Genomic DNA, 17,695 nt, shown 5'->3' on the forward strand with positions numbered 1-17,695 from the left:
GCAAAGTTAGTGCCAGAAGTCTCGAGGAAGGCGACCTTGTTCTTCGGCGCGTTCAGTCCGCCAAGAATTCCAACAAGTTGACACCGAAGTGGGAAGGCCCTTACCGGGTGAAACGAGTCACTAGGCCTGGCGCTGTCCGCCTTGAGAGCGAAGATGGCATTCCGGTGAGCAACTCCTGGAACATTGAGCATCTTCGTAAGTTTTACCCGTAGGGCGCGGTTGCCGGAACCTGTTCCGGCAACCACCTTTTGTACAATTCTTGCCGATGTTGCATGTAATCCTTTGTACGAAGCCGGGCGCAGACCCCGTGCGTAAGTAAAGATCGTGTGCTCCGCACATCTTGTCAATTTCATGCTTTCTATTTTGCATACGTTATCTGACACTTTGTGCAGCGCCTACCCCCGGTAAGCAATAACGAGCCATAAGGCTCCATATCTTTATTTTCTCTTCTTTCTCTTTCTCAAAGGAAAGGAAGGTTCCCTCGCCCACAAGTTTGCCGGGGGGGAAAGGAGAAGATAATCGTGTGGACCAGGCGTCATTCAAGGAAGTTTCGCCTTACCGGAAAGCAAACGACAGAAAAGCTAAGTTGCCAAAGTTTGAGCAATCAGTTTTAATTTTTAAGTTATCTTCCTCGAACGACCGTGCTTTGTATGGAAAACCTGGGCGCGGAGGAACCAACTCGTAGCTAGTTGCGCCCTTACTTTGTTTTGAGTCCGCTCAACAACTTAAGTGAGCTGCGACTAGTTGCGACAAGGTTTCTTGTCGGAAGCGGCACCGCCAGCAGGCTGCTGACGTCCCGCACTCAGCGCTCACGGCCCAGGTGCCTGCGTCGACAAGTTCCCTAAAAGCGTGGGGCAAAAACATACAAAGGAAGGAATCAAGTAAAGGAAATAACATAGCAATCGCTATCCAAAATAGATTTATATTACAAGATAGCTTGTCGCAGCTCTAACAGATTGTTCTCATGACATGACCAGCAGCGACAAAGAAAAAGAGAAAACGGGCGGCCTAATCTACGCGATCGCCCTCGACCCTCTTGAACCCGCTCACCTTGTCCACAATGGGTGCGACAAGGGCCTTGAGCGCTTCCAGATCAGCATCCGGCGGCAAGGTCCTGAGGACGTTGGTGAGGTTGAGGCCTGGGTTGCGGAAGGCCACCTTCACCAGCACCTTTTGAAGAGCTCCCGCGCAGATCTTGCACGACTCGTCGGCCAGCTGCTTTGGGATCTTCTCCCGGAGTCGCTGGAGGGCCGTCGCCATGCCTTTGAAGAACAAGCTGAGCTTGGCGCTGGGTTGGAGGTGCTCATCGGAGGAATATCCGAGATCCTCCATCCCCAGCTGCGCCAGCTCCCCGTCGATGGCTGCGGCAACATCCACGAGACCCTCCGTCCAGTGCTCCACATTCTCCTTAAAAGTGTTCTGGGTGGCAGCAGCATTCGCCAGCAGCGCCTCGTCGGCCTTGATCTTCTCCTTCAAGGCCACCTCCCGCTCCCTAGCGCCGTCCAGCGTCTGAGTCAAAGTAACCAGCTTCAACTCAAGATCTGCGTTGGAGTCCTTGGCGGCGCTAAGCTCTTTGCTCCTCTCAGCGAGACGACCCTGCAGCTCGCCATGAGCGGTGGCGTCCTCCTTGCGCTCACGCTTGAGCGCAGCAAGCTCCTCGCCGCTCGCCTTGAGATCGGCCTCCAGCTGCGCCATCTTCGTCTCCATCTCCTTCTTGGCGGCCTCGGCAGCTGCGGCAGCATCCTCTGCTTCCTTGAGAGCCCCGCCAATTGCTTGCTCGCGCGCGGCAAGCTCCTCCTCGTGGCTGTCAAGGTTGACCTTGCGCTGCGCCAACTCGCCTTCCTGCGCAGATAGCTTTTCGGCGCCGTTGTTGCTCTTTAACTTCAGCCTTCTCGAGGAGGAAGGCTTTCCGCTCCTCGGCGACTTGCTCCCGCTCCTCTGCCAGAGATCGGAGAGCTTCCTGCCTGAGACCCCGGAGCTCCTCCGCGCGCTTCTCGATGTCCACTCCCGCCTTCGCGACAAGCGCTTCTCGGGATTCCAGCTTGGCCTGTCGGGCGTGGTAAAGCGACAATAGCTTCCGCAACAGCCGCTCCTCCTCAGGCTCGTCGCTGCTGCTGCTTGGCGCGTCGACCAGCGTCAGCCCAGCGGAGGCGAGCACCTCTCCATCCAAGATCTATCCTTCGACCGACGCCCTGGAGCTTGACACCCAGGGGAGCTTGATGAAGATGCCGTCGTCGGCCTTCAAATAGGCGTCGGGCTGGGGCTCTTCGGAGCCTGGCTCTGCAGCAGCGGTGGAGGGATTGGCGGTCGGCGTAGCGCCTGACGCTCCTGCGGCCTCGGGGCCGTCAGTGCGATTGCCGGATCCCTCGCCAGCTTCTGCGACGGCAGCTTTGGCGGCCTCTTAGCCGGCGGGATCATCAGCGCCGACTTCTCCTTCGGTGGCAACGGCGTCGTCAGTATTGCAGCGCGCCTTCTCCTCGCCGGCAAACTCGGTTTCCATCGGCTCCGTGGCAGATGGATCTGACGAACGGAAAAAGGAGAAAAGTCAAGCAAATATCCAAAAAGAAAACCGGAAGAAGAAGAACCCAAGGGAAGTTTTCAAGCAAGAAGATTACCTATATTAGGATCTGCAGTCATGGTCTCAACCACCGGAGGGTCGCCAGTGTTGTCCCTTGCCGGAGAACTGTCCCTTGCCGGAGAATTCTCCCTTGCCGGAGAACGCTCCCTTGCCGGGGAATCTTCCCTTGGCGGTGTAGTCGAAGCAGATGACATTTCGGGAGCGGCTTCCGGGCACTCCTGGTGAGGTTGCTCTGCTCCTACACAAACCAACAGTCAGATATCAGCAAAGAAAGAGCACCCATGCGCGCCTGCCCTGCTGTCGCGGTGGGTTCGTCCTCGATGACAATCACCGGGACCTTGGCTCTCTTCGCCGCTCTCTGGGCCAGAGTCCTGAAAAGGAATGGGTTTGGAGTAAAGCAAATCAGATACAAGACAAAACAGCAAGAATTGAAGAACTACAAGTACAGCAAAGAATCTTACTCTTCTTCTTCCTCGTCGGAGCTGAGCGCGGAGAGATCGAAGTCCGGCTCGCCTCCGGTGCGATGAGGCGGAGGAGTAGATTCCCTTGTCCTCTTAGCAGGAGCAGTAGCGGTGGACCGGGAAGACCCCGCTCCAGTTGCCGCAATGGCGTGAGGCGCTCCCGCGGCAACAGTGCTTGCCGCGGTAGAGCGTGTCGCACGGCATGGCGGCTGTTGACTAGTCTGTTGCCCCACTACGTCCCTGGCCTTGCGGAGACGCCTTCTTGGTGGAGCTGGGGGCTCCGCTTGCAGCGAGCTGGCTGAAGGTGGGGAGGAGGAGGAGCCGATCTTCAACGAGTCGCTCGCGCCCTCGGCGAGCTCGCTCGACTCAGCTTCAGGCCCGACAAGCTCTTCCTCGCCGGCAAGCTCCTCTCGCTCGACAAGGCTTGCCGCCTCCACTGCCTCTGCCTCCTCCACGGTGAATCCGAACTCGCCCGCGGCAGCGGCTGCTGCCGCCTCTTCCAGCCTAGTGGCGATGCGCTGCATCTCCGTGTCAGTGGTGTCGCGAGTAAGGCTCTTCTGTTCATCGGAGCGGACCGGCACTTCTACCAAGCCATCAAAGAAATCCCGCACGACGTCGTCTGCAGGCTCTTGCCAAGTTGGGACAATTCCATGCGAATCGCACAGCGGCATCATTGCACGGATGCGGTCGAGCGAGGAGTTGTTGCACAGCAGAACGACACCCCTCGGCAACATGAACGCTTCGGGATGCTGAGGATCGCGCTTGAACAGTTCCAGGATCATCGCGTCCAGTTCTAGGACGGTGAAGTTGAAGTTGAGGCCCGGGCGCAGCCTCATGATATCCGCCGCGTTCTGGAACTCCTAGGCGGGTCTCCTCCTCTCCTGCAGGGGGGCGATGCGGCGGCGAAGAAAATCTACGCCAACGGCGCCTACGGTGAGCCCGGAAAGCCTGAGGCGTAGGATCCGGGTGACGGCAATCTTCAGCCTATCGTCTTCCGGGGCCACGTTGCTCCAATCGTTGCCGCGCGCTATTGGGGCTTGGCGCTGGGCGGTAAATGGCTGTGGGTTCTCCTCGACAATCCAGCACCATTCTGCTCTCTATTCCTCCCACTTGCTGCGAAGCTCTCCCTCCAGATAAGCTTCCTTCTTGCCAGCTCTCGAGATCCAGGCGATTCCGCCGGATAAAGGCTCCCCTCTCTCAACTCGGGGCATAAAGAAGTGGCGGAAAAGATCTACATTTGGATAGACTCCGACAAAGTTTTCGCAGAGATATACGAAAACTGCCATGGTCAGAACAGCATTGGGGGTGAAGTCAAGGAGGCGGAACCCGTAGGTGTTCATGATATCGCAGAAAAATTCAGAGAAAGGCGGGCAGAGCCTGCAGTAGAAGAACAGCGCGAAGAAAGGGTATCCATTCGGAGCCAGTTCCGAAGCGGCAGCTGGGAGTACCTTCATACGCGGATGCGCTCGCGTCTCCGTCGACCAGAAGAGGTAGTAGTACTCCCTCAGCTCCTTCGCGGCGAGCTGGGGGGGGGGGAGATTGCCCGCTCCTTTCGCAGCGCTGCGAGCCGCTGCGCCTCGGCCGACTTCACGACCTTCCCCTTGTCGGCTTTCAGAGCCATGGCGGAGGTGGTGGGGGAGATCGACGGCGTTGGTGCTGCTGGTGGCGATGAGGGGCGGAGCACTGCTCTCTTTCAGCTTTGGGAAGAAGGGGGGAGCGGCGGAGATTTCTGAGATTAGAGTAGCAACCAGCGAGATGGGCGAACTGCCCCTGTTTCCCCTGCTTATAAAGAGGGAGGGGGCGGGCGTTCCGTCTTTCCGAATAAAGAAACCACCCACGATCTCTCCCACGACGCCGCATTCGACGCGTGCTGTTCGAGGAGGGCGCGGTGGATACAGAGAGAAATACGGCGTAACCCAGGCCGCGCGTACCCATGCCCTGTTTTGGGCCTGGCCCAACAGCGCTCGGCGCCATGTGTGGCCCAGGCCTGGGGGCTCCTGTCGGTGTACTAGAGTAGGGGTACCCTAGTATCCCGAACTTGTGCACGGGCAGTCGCAGCACCCCGCGGCAAGGCTTGCCGGGTGACCGCTAAGGTCCTCCGTGGTTCCTTTGGAGCCATTCAAGAACAAAGTATTCAAGCCAAGGAGACAAGGCCCCGGCAAGAAGAGCCTGCCGGGAAGGCTAGCCAAAGCATCTCAAGGAACTTGCCGCGACGCGCCACGCGTCCCGGCAAGGCCCGGTGAGCGACAAGCTTCCGGACGCGACAAGAAAACGACCGCGGCAAGGCGCTTGCCGCGGCAAAATACCACTCTGTACCCGCGCTCCAGCACATCCACCAACGTGTCGCCTTGGGACCTTTCCAGGCGCGCGTGGCAAGAGGCTGTGCGGCCAGCGGTGCGCGGTGGCAAGCGACGCTGACAAGATTGCCATCGTGGCAAGTGGTGGCGTCCTTGACGGTCCCTTTTTGCACTATTTGGGCGACGCAGACGGGCATTTAATGCCTTTGTCCCCTGCCGTCAGGGTTAGGTATGATACACTGTACAGGTGGTTGTACCAACCGCAATTCCTCTTCCATTTTTACCCTTATCTACGTTGCCACCTGTCGGTGACCCCTTCAGCATATAAAAGGAGGCCCATGCGCAACGTAGAAGGGGGTTCGAAGGCAGAAAAACACTCACGCTCGGTCTCGTTAGCAGCTAGTGTGTACTGTAGCACTCAGCGCTCCCGAGCAAGAACTCAATACACTCAGACATGCATCAGTAGGAGTGTTATCTCTCCGGAGAGCTCCGAAGCTGGGTAAACTGCTCGTGTGCTTCGCCTCGATCCGCTCTTCGTGCGATCTCCGCCCCCCGCCGAACCGAAAGGGGCTCGGTCCGCCGGTCCCATAGGTGTTCGTGGATCAGTTTCCCCGACACTCCGCTATTGGTGGCTTTGGAGTGACTCTTTGTTGCATGTTGAGGGCTTGTTATATGATCTATCTATGTTATTATTGTTGAGAGAACTTGCACTAGTGAAAGTATGAACCCTAGTTCTTTGTTGCAATACCGTTTACGCTCACTTTTACCGCTCACTACCTTGCTGTTTTTATTATTTTAGATTACAAATACCTTTATCTACCATCCATATTGCACTTGTATCACCATCTCTTTGCCGAACTAGTGCACCTATACAATTTACCATTGTATTGGGTGTGTTGGGGACACAAGAGACTCTTTGTTATTTGGTTGCGGGGTTGTTTGAGAGAGACCATCTTCATCCTACGCCTCCTACGGATTGATAAACCTTAGGTCATCCACTTGAGGGAAATTTGCTACTGTCCTACAAACCTGTGCACTTACAGTCCCAACAACGTCTACAAGAAGAAGGTTGTGTAGTAGACATTAGAAAGATCTTGATACATATATCCAATTGGATGTAAGTCATCATGAACTATTATTGTTGACATTACCCTTGAGGTAAAAAGTTGGGAGGCAACACTATAAGCCCCGATCTTTCTCTGTGTCTGATTGAAACTCTATACCCATAAGTATTGTGTGAGTGTTAGCAATCATGAAAGACTAAATGATAGTTGAGTATGTGGACTTGTTGAAAAGATCTTATATTAACTCTTTCTGATGTTATGATAAATTGCAATTGCTTTAATGACCGAGATTATAGTTTGTTAGTTTTTAATGAAGTTTCTAATTCATACTTGACACTGTGAATAGATTGTTACTTTAGCATAAGAAATCATATGACAATATATATTTATATATGTTGTTGTTTCAAGAATGATCATGATGCCCTCATGTCCGTATTTTATTTTATCGACACATCCATCTCTAAAACATGTGGACATATTTTTCGATTCTGGCTTCCGCTTGAGGACAAGCGACGTCTAAGCTTGGGGGAGTTGATACGTCCATTTTCCATCATGCTTTCATATTGATATTTATTGCATTATGGGTTGTTATTACACATTATGTCACAATACTTATGCCTTTTCTCTCTTATTTTACAAGGTTTACATGAAGAGGGAGATGCCGACAGCTGGAATTCTGGGCTGGAAAAGGAGCAAATATTAGAGACCTATTCTGCACAACTCCAAAAGTCCTGAAACTTCACGGAGGCATGTTTTGGAATTAATAAAAAATACTGGCAAAAGAATCAACAAGAGGGGGGCCACACCCTGGCCATGAGGGTGGGGGGCGCGCCCTACCCCCCTGGGCGCCCAACTGTCTCATGGGCCCCCTGGTAGGCCTCCGGTGCCCATCTTTTGCTATAATGAAGTCTTTCTCCCTGGAAAATATCGGAAGGAAGCTTTTGGGACGAAGCACCGCCTTCTCGATAGGGAACCTTGGCGAAACCAATCTAGGGCTCCGGCAGAGTTGTTCTGTCGGGGAAACATCCCTCCGGGAGGGGGACATTGTCACCATCGTCATCACCATCAATCCTCTCATCGGGAGGGGTTCAATCTCCATCAACATCTTCACGAGCACCATCTCCTCTCAAAGCCTACTTCATCTCTTGTATCCGATCTTTGTCTCAAAACCTCAGATTGGTACCTGTGGGTTGCTAGTAGTGTTGATTACTCTTTGTAGTTGATGCTAGTTGGTTTATTCGGTGAAAGATTATATGTTCAGATCCTTAATGCTATTTATACCCCCTCTGATTATGAACATGAATATGATTTGTGAGTAGTTACGTTTGTTCCTGAGGACATGGGAGAAGTCTTGTTATAAGTAGTCATGTGAATTTGGTATTCGTTCGATATTTTGATAAGATGTATGATGTCTTTCCTCTAGTGATCTTATGTGAATGTCGACTACATGACACTTCACTATTATTCGGGCCTAGGGGAAGGCATTGGGAAGTAATAAGTAGATGATGGGTTGCTAGAGTAACAGAACCTTAAACACTAGTTTATGTGTTGCTTTGTAAGGGGCCGATTTGGATCCATATGTTTCATGCTATGGTTAGGTTTACCTTAATTCTTCTTTTGTAGTTGCGGATGCTTGCGAGAGTAGTTAATCATAAGTGGGATGCTTGTCCAAGGAAGGGTAGCTCCCAAGCACTGGTCCACCCACATATCAAATTATCAAAGTAACGAACGCGAATCATAAGAGTGTGATGAAAACTAGCTTGACGATAATTCCCATGTGTCCTCGGGAGTGTTTTCCTTTATATAAGAGTTTTTCCAGGCTTTTCCTTTGCTACAAAAAGGATTGGGCCACCTTGTTGCACCTTGTTTACTTTTGTTACTTGTTACCCATTACAAATTACCTTATCACAAAACTATCTGTTACCTATAATTTCAGTGCTTGCAGACCTTACTGAAAACCGCTTGTCATTTCCTTCTCCTCCTCGTTGGGTTCGACACTCTTACTTATCGAAAGGACTAGGATAGATCCCCTATACGTGTGGGTCATCATCTACACACGTGGATCCGCGACAATGAAAGCATGCCCTGCTCGCTTCCTATGCATGTTCAACAGTTCAAAGGATGAGTGGGTTGCTGGGCTAGATGTTGAGTACACCACAGTCCTGGAAATAGAGAAGATTCTAAAGGAGGCAGAGAAGAAGAAGCCCACCATGATCCAGGTTTGTGTACATAACGTGTGCTTGGTCTACCACATATGCCATGCCGATGTTGAGTGCCAGGATTTTAATAACTTCCTCAAGGACGAAAGAGTGAAATTCATTACTGTAGACTTTAGGAATGATAGGCCTCATTGTAGGCCAGCCCTTCGATCTCCCGAAGACAAGCCTAGTGTCCTCCTCTCAGCCTTCAATCTTGACCCTGGCAGCAGCCATGATTGATCCTTCATACGCTAAACTGAAGAAACCTCCCACAAGTTTCATCATGCATGGGAGTCGAAGATATTAGATGAAGATCACATCCTATACGCAGCAATGGATGCCTACCTTTGTTTAAATATCTACAAGGGTTTGATGAAGAAGTAGAGCCCAGTGTCCGGTTCAAGTAAAGAAGCGTCAACGAAGAGGAAGAGGAAGAGGAAGAGGGACGAGGACGAAGTCGAGGACATGGACACGGACTCCGAGTAAGGTGGCAGTGTCGTCGCTCATGTTGGTTCCACTGCAGTGTCAAGCGGACTAGTTGCTTAGTTTATTTTCAGGTGTGTGTTGTGCTGAGCCCCCAGCAGAACTATGTTATGTTCTTTCTCTTTATTTGAACTTTATGTTCTTTCTGGTTATTTAAACTCTTTAGTACGTACAGTAGTACTAGTACTATGTCTTACTACTGTTCTTCTTGCAGTTGCTACTACTGATCGTATCTTCATGTTCCTACTGCACTTAATACGTTCGTACTAGTAGTATAATTTGGGTCAGTCGATTTGTGAAAGAAGTTTGACGGAGCGAAGGAAGAAGACGCCAGAGAAGCTACCCCAGTATCTATATTAGGGTGGCAGGGTGCCCATGATCTATCTTATGAGTGTTGGGTGTGGAATGCAGTTCACCGGAAAAAATGGATCATGCCCGAGGTTAAATGGATGGCGGGGGTGGGGGGAGCATGGCGGTGGCAGGCGGTTCAGGGGAGGGCGGGGCGGCGGCAGGCGATTAGGCGTGTGGCGGGCTGAGAAGATGAACCGTGCATCAATTTCGGAGGTTGAAGAAGCCCTTCTAGCCATCCATGTTGCATCCAATGGCTCACAAGAGTTGACTGACCCAAATTGCTCCTTCAGATTGCAGGATCCACGTGGCATTCAAGGTCTTGAAGGTAGATTCCGTGTCCGCACCCGGTTTGCAGGCTCAGCGCGGGCGCGACCGGCTTCTGCCGTGACAGCCACCATGCGCGCCTCCTCCGCGCGGGCGGAGACGACAATGACACGCTAGTTCCTCCTCGCGGGCGTGCTGGAGCACGCGCTCGTCCTCTTCTTTGTATGCTGCGTGCATAGATGCGGCTCCACCAGCTCCTCGTGTGCTTGGCAGCGTGGCGGCATCGCGAGGAGGGATTGCAGACGGCGTGAGCAGGCGAACCTTCGGCTTAATGGCACGGGGATGGCGCCGACACGGGGGTGATGGGCGAGAAATTGTTGGCCGGAGTAGGGGGGCACCGGCATGCGCAACTGGAGCGGCGACATATTGAGGAGTGCGCGTATGGGAGCTTAGTTTAGTTTTATATAGGGTTGGTCAAACTTAAAATAAACCGTACTAGTACACGTAAACATTAGACTGAGGCAGCGCTTATATTAATTACCACCGCCACGATACGGAATCCTGTGTAAGCGCGTGAACCGCGGCCGCGCGGTCGATCAAACGGTGCGTCATAGTGTCGCGCTTGAAGGACATCCACCGAACCTTTTGTGTGTGTGAAAACAATCCCCGAATATTACTCAACTCTTTTTCCTAAAAAGTTCTTGGCGCTACAATATTTTCATATATTTGAATTTAGCTCCAGTTCGTGTTTATTTGGATTTGGACGTTTTAGGTGCGCCCTAGTTTTTTTAATATTGATTTTGTGTGTGTGTGACTAAGAGAGAACGTGTGTATGTGTCCATATGTGTGTTGTGGCGGAAGGGCAATGTGGAGACAGTGTGCGTGTGATAGAGACATAGAGAGGTGTGAATGTGCAAATGATCATGCATGAGTGAGACATAGAGAGATGTTGATACATTGTGTATACATGAGAGAACGGTCTTCTATTTTACTTGTGTGTGTGTGTGTGAGAGAGAGAGAGGATCATCCGTAACACAACAATCATCTCTCTCGATTCATCCGTCCCTCGCACGATCGCATGTAACACATGCATCAACGCACACATTTTGACACCCTCACCCGGCCCCTGCCCACCTCAAGGCCCGCACATCGCTCTCTATCTCGCACGCACAATCTCTTCATGAAAACCCTGTTTAGCATGTAGATTTCCATCACATACACACACATTTCTCTCCATAGGTTTGTTTTCTCTCAATATCTGACACACACACACACACACACACACACACACACACACACGAGCAGACAATTCATACCCATCCAAGGTTATATGGCGACCACTCTCGCTTGTGCTTCTCTGCACCCCACCATGCACAACACCTCAATCTTCAAAGACGGCATCGAGGAGATCAAAGACGGCGACCGCACTGCGCTAGAGAATCTGGGGCCATTTGGAAGCAGGATGATGTGACGATGGCTGACTGACTCCTCACCCCACCCTCTCTCCCCCACAAAAAATTACCAATCCCTCTCTCCCCCGCACAAAATTATCAATCCCTCAATCCATGAGATCCTTCCCCTATCATCCATGTTTTTTCCAGCTCTCTCATCAAACCTGTTGTCTCTTCTCCTTCCACGTGTACAGAATCCGAATGCACGCGCATCTCACGTATATTACATGTCTCCATCTTTCTCACAAACCTAACTTCTTCCTCTCTCTTTCTCTCTCTATGTCTCTCTCTCTGTCTCGTTAGGTTTGTCTCCTACTCTCTCGTCCACATACATACAATCTTTCCTGCCCTATTTGCTCCATCTTCGCAAGCTCTCTCTAGACGTTTCATTCACACATTGGGATGGGTTCAAAATGTTGCTTTTATAATGGATGATGTAGAGTTATGGTTGGTTTTGCTGCATCCTACAAAGTAATAACTATGAAATGCATTTAGATTCTCATTTGACTGGGATTATGTGAGTTTTAGCAAATTGTGAAGTATTATAGATCTCGTATACATCTTGGAATTCGACAATGGTTCTAACTATTGAATTGTATAGACCATTACATTCGAACTCAATAGCCTAATATTCTTTTTTCACAATTACAACAAATGATTAATTCACTACAAACTAAGAAAACAAATGTGTACTCCCTCTGTTTTTATTTAAGTCCGCGTATTAGCATTTGTCAAAGTCAAGTTTTGTAAACTCTCAGAAAGTTTATAACAAAAAATATTAACATATACAATAACAAATAAATTCCATTAGATTCATTATTGAATGTACTTTCACATCATACATATTTGTTATGGTAAATGTTTATATTTTTCTATATACTTGGTCAAACTTTAGGAAGTTTGACTTCGGTCAAACCTAATATGCAGAGTTAATAAAAACGGAGGGAGTACTAGTAGTTACTAGTACTACTCGCTAGTTTCTTAGCCGAATCACCCAGCACGCCACACGGGGAGTTTAGTGTCATAAATTTTTGAGGTCGGCGGGAAAATCTCCTGCGACCCTAATTCAAGCAGTGGGAAGTTACCATCATAGCCTTCGGAAGAGGTCTACGGATGATGATTGGCAGGGGGTTGTTTTTGTAACTTCACGTTCACCCTACCCAGCCAACCCCACCCCTGCACCCAGAGTAGTACACTTGAATACTCCCCATTTTCTATCCCCACCGCAAAATAGACTTCTCCATGACACCGCAACCTTCGTGCTCCTCCCCTTCTACATCGGCACGTCCACCGCAGCGCATCTACCTCATCAAAGACCTTGTACGCCGCACTGGAGCTGGTCCACCGTCATTGTCGTACACGGAGCCTCTTCCCCGGCACCATCTTCCACGGTCTCGGATCTGCTTCCCGGAAGCCGACGCCAAGCGCAGAAGCACCACCGTCGTGGACAATGAACTGACTCCCGTTGCCGACCATGATGCACAGAGGCTGCCGCGACCACCGTTCTCCTCCTTGATTGGTAATGTGTGTATTGAATCACTTAGCAGTACATGTGCAGTTCCAATTTTGTTCGTACCTACCCTTCAATTTCCTGGTTGCTATTGTTCCCGTAAAAGTAATTGGTTATAGCCTCAATTGTCCAATAGAATATCAGCTTGTAATTGGGCGTCGCTCTTGTATCACGTTGTGCTTGGGAAGGTTCTTCATCTGCAACCAGTAGTGTGGCAAATGATGGAAAGTTTTTTAGAACTAGAAAGATGCCCATGTGTTGCACGCATCAAGATGCATTTGTGTGAGTAGTTTATCTTGTGGGAGAAAAGGATGAACGAGGGAAGGCCTTATTTGCAAATCTGGAGATGGGTGTGGGTATCTTTCCAAAAATTGCCATAGTTTCCTTCTTATCCATCGGATATAAATCGGACGGCCTATATTGCAGGATGGCAGGCACACCATCATCACCAACTTTGTTTTTTAAAAGAAAAAAAGTAGAGAGTAGAGAAGAAGAGATAAATATTAAATATAAAATAAATATAACAGTAGAGAAGAGAGTAGAGATAGCAGCAACGTCAGGAAAGGATTGCGCGCGCGGGAAAAAGCGGTCGGGTGTGCGCTAGTTTTGGCGCACGGCGTCTGGCGCACTTTACAAAATCCAATGCCCTCCCACCGCTCTGTGCCTTGCCACCGCTCTCACGCTGCTCTATGCCTCGCCACCACTCTCTCCCCACTCTTTCTCGCCTCGCAGCCGCCGCGCCACCATGTCGTCGCGTCGCCGGGAAACTTGGGGATACCACGGCGTCCGCGCGCGCCCCTCCGACCGCTTCTCCGTCGATATCCGGTTCCGCGGGATGTGCCTCGGCCTTGGCAATTTTGACACCGCTAACGAGGCCGCCTGCGTGTACAACACGGCGGCGTGGCACCTCCGGTGGCCTCAAAGAACATTGAACTTCCCCAACGTGTCGATGCGGGAACGGGCGCAGGAGCTCGCGCCTCTGCCGCGGCTTATCACCGACGAGGATCGTCGCGACAACCAGAGGCGGGAGCGCCGTCTTGGAATCGCCAAGATGGACGAGGAAGCCATGGCGCTGTGGAGCCAACGCTTCCTGCAGGACTTCATCAACGAGCGCGAGTTCTACACGCAAAGAAGGGCGGAGAGGGAGAAGAGGAGGGCGGAGCGAGCCGCCTATCGCGAGGACAAGCGTAGGCGAAAAGCGAATGCTCAATTCAACATGAGGCTAGGAGCAGCGTTGCCCTGGGAATCCGACAACGATCGGTATCTTCACACCTACATTCAGACGTCCGAGGAGGACATCACCGAGGAGTAGTCGGACGACGAGGAGTAGTTGAATTATCTATTTTTTATCTATCTATGGTGAGAACTATCCTCTACTCTCTAGTCTATACTCTCTAGTCTCTACTCTCTAGTCTCTACTCTCTATCTCTAATTCTCGATCTCAGCACTGTAAATGCTTTTTTAAAAGCGCCGCGCATTGCAATTCTGTTGGAGATGCTCTAACATGGCAGACGAGTGCTTTAATGTTGCCCACAAGATGCGTGAGTATTACTAGTAGTATATTTTTCTTGCCATGTTGAGATTTTAAAACCACGAGTGCGAACATGTAGAGGCGCAATGAAGACCAAACACCTCTTCAAGGAGCATGGCAAATTAAAGAGGAGCTGCACCGAACCTGTAAAACGAGCTTTGGTAAGTAACACCCTTTCAATTAGTTTCGTTTTGCCTCGTGTTCTTCGATGTGTATATGTTGTAGTTTCTGTTTCTCTTAGCCTCGTGTTCTTCGATGTGAAATAAGAAGAGTCTTAGTCGTCCTAATGCTTTCGTTTTTAGCTTGATGTAGGACGTGGGTGTTCTCACCTTGTAGTCTGTTTTTATATTTTCTCCTTTTGAATTCACTTCTCCGAGTCTTGTTTATCTGGCTTCTAATAAATGGATTTGGGTTGCTTTGATTATTGATCTACAAAAGAAGTAACTTCATGTTAGGATGCAGTTCCTGCGAGGAGGGAAGTATGGTCAACCTGGAGATCATGTTTCCAAAATGAGGCTGGATTACACACAAGGTGCCAGTTCCCTAATGATGCTGGATTAGACACAAGGTGCAAATTCCCAGATGATGCTGGATTACACACAAGCCAGGTGGAGTCGTCAGCTGTTCGTGTCCTCGTGGCTCTAGTAAAGGCTGAAAGAAAGCATGCAGCATCCCTTGAGAATGTAGTTGAGTTCCCAAAGAGGAGAAAAGAGCAATCAGAGGCTCTATTCACCCAAGCCAAAGAAGAGATGGAAGAAGTCAGAAATAAGCTAGCAGAAGCAGAGACGGCTAGGTGTCTCCTGCTATCTAAAACTATTGTCAATAGAAAATTTCCTTCGTAATAGCTAGGTTCAAATGTTTATCCAGTCAGCATGCCTGTTGTGATGTTCGTGTATCATGTGGCACAAAATAATTTTTTTGGGTCATCTAATAACATCAATTACTTTCCAAACAATAACAGACAAAGCATTGGACATGGTATAGTTCACGCGCAAGCCCAACATTCCAAGTTCAACTTCCACATCAAACTCATGTTCACAGATATCTGCACATTCATAGGTAATGTCCACAACCATGATTCACTTCAAAGCCAAAAATATGTGAGGAGAGTTATAAATAAAGAAAAACCTCTAGTTCCTGCTACCAGTGCGAGCATAACAAGTCAAGACCATGCGTAAATAATTATATTTTGGTCATTTTTTGTGTTCTAAAATGCCGGTCGGCTCGCGTAAGGACGTGTTGCTGGCACATGCGCAAATTCAATGGAGGCAGGCGGGGTAGTCTGAAGCCGGTTGCATGTGGCGAGGAGGCATGTTCAGCTGGGCCTGCAGTGAGTGGGCCCCTCTTGGACGGCGTGCTGGTTCAATGCTTGCGCTATGAGAGATCGCGTCCGTGTTAGAGCAATCACTCCCTCCAGTCCTTTTTCGTTTGGGTATAACAAAATCTCAATTTCCATTCACATTTTACAAGTAACATTCGTGGACAAACTTTGACCCAAAATACGATGGGGACTAGTAAACCAGAACGGAGGTAGTAGTTTTTTTTATCAAAGAAGTGTTTCCCCCTTACGATTTTCATTACTGAAAACCAACATCTAAACCATAGTATTTTCCCTAGAACTACCAGGTTCAACATCTCGCAACAAAAACCCATACAACCATATGCCAAGGAGGTACTAATTTGATTACATGGTAAACTCATCCAACCCATCACCGTCCAAGAAGCCTACGATGGAATTACTCACGCACGGCGGTGAGCATCATGAAATTGGTGATGGAGGATGGTTGATGATGACGACGACGAAGAATCGCCCTCTCCGGAGCCCCGAACGGACTCCAGATCAGCCCTCCCGATAGGTCTTAGGGCTTGGCGGCAGATCTATATTGTAAAACGTGATGAAACTTCCTCTCTGATTTTTTTTCTCCGCGAAACGGAATATATGGAGTTGGAGTTGAGGTCAGTGGAGCAACAGGGGGCCCACGAGACAGGGGGGCACGCCCCCCACCCTCGTAGATAGGGTGTGGGCCCCCTGGCATTGATTCTTTCGCCAATATTTTTTATATTTTCCAAAAGTTATCTCCGTGGATTTGCAGGTCATTCTGAGAACTTTTGTTTCTGCACAAAAATGACACCATGGCAGTTCTGCTAAAAACAGTGTCAGTCTGGGTTAGTTCCATTCAAATCATGCAAATTAGAGTCCAAAACAAGGGCAAAAGTGTTTGGAAAAGTAGATACGTTGGAGACATATCAACTCCCCCAAGCTTAAATCTTTGCTTGTCCTCAAGCAATTCAGTTGACAAACTGAAAGTGATAAAGAAAAACTTTTAGAAACTCTATTTGTTCTTGTTGTTGTAAATATGTAAAGCCAACATTCAAGTTTTCAGCAAATATTATGAACTAACCATATTCACAATAACTCTAAGGTTTCATGTTTACTCATATCAATGGCATAATCAACTAGCGAGCAATAATAATAAAACTCGGATGACAACACTTTCTCAAAACAATCATAATATGATATAACGAGATGGTATCTCGCTAGCCCTTTCTGAGACCACAAAACATAAATGCAGAGCACCTTTAAAGATCAAGGACTAACTAAATATTGTAATTCATGGTAAAAGAGATCCAGTCAAGTCATACCCGATATAAACTAATAGTAATGCATGCAAATGACAGTGTGCTCTCCAGCGGGTGCTTTTTAATAAGAGCGTTGATGACTCAACATAAAAGTAAATAGATAGGCCCTTCGTAGAGGGAAGCAGGGATTTGTAGAGGTGCCAGAGCTCGATTTTGAAATAGAGAGATAAATAAAATTTTGAGTGGTATACTTTCACTGTCAACATAACAACTATGAGATCTTGATATCTTCCATGCTACATACATTATAGGCGGTTCCCAAACAGAATGGTAAAGTTTATACTCCCCCACCACCAACAAACATCAATCCATGGCTTGCTCGAAACAATGAGTGCCTCCAACTAACAACAATCCTGGGGGAGTTTTGTTAATTATTTTGATTTTCTTTGATCTTTTTGATCATGGGACTGGGCATCCCGGTTACTAGCCATTTTCTCGTGAATGAGGAGCGGAGTCCACTCCCCTTGAGAATAACCCACCTATCATGGAAGATACAGACAGCCCTAGTTGATACATGAGCTACTCGAGCATACAAAATAGAATTTCATTTGAAGGTTTGGAGTTTGGCACATACAAATTTACTTGGAACGGCAGGTAAATACCGCATATAGGAAGGTATGGTGGACTCATATGGAATAACTTTGGGGTTTATGGATTTTGGATGCACAAGCAGTATTCCCGCTTAGTACAAGTGAAGGCTAGCAAAAGACTGGGAAGTGACCAACTGAGAGAGCGACAACTGTCATGAACATGCATTAAAATTAATCAACACCGAGTGCAAGCATGAGTAGGATATAATACACCATGAACATTAATGACCCACAAGTATAGGGGATCTATCGTAGTACTTTCGATAAGTAAGAGTGT

Source organism: Triticum dicoccoides, chromosome 1B (genome assembly GCF_002162155.2).
Source record: "Triticum dicoccoides isolate Atlit2015 ecotype Zavitan chromosome 1B, WEW_v2.0, whole genome shotgun sequence".
Classification (NCBI taxonomy): Eukaryota; Viridiplantae; Streptophyta; class Magnoliopsida; order Poales; family Poaceae; genus Triticum; species Triticum dicoccoides.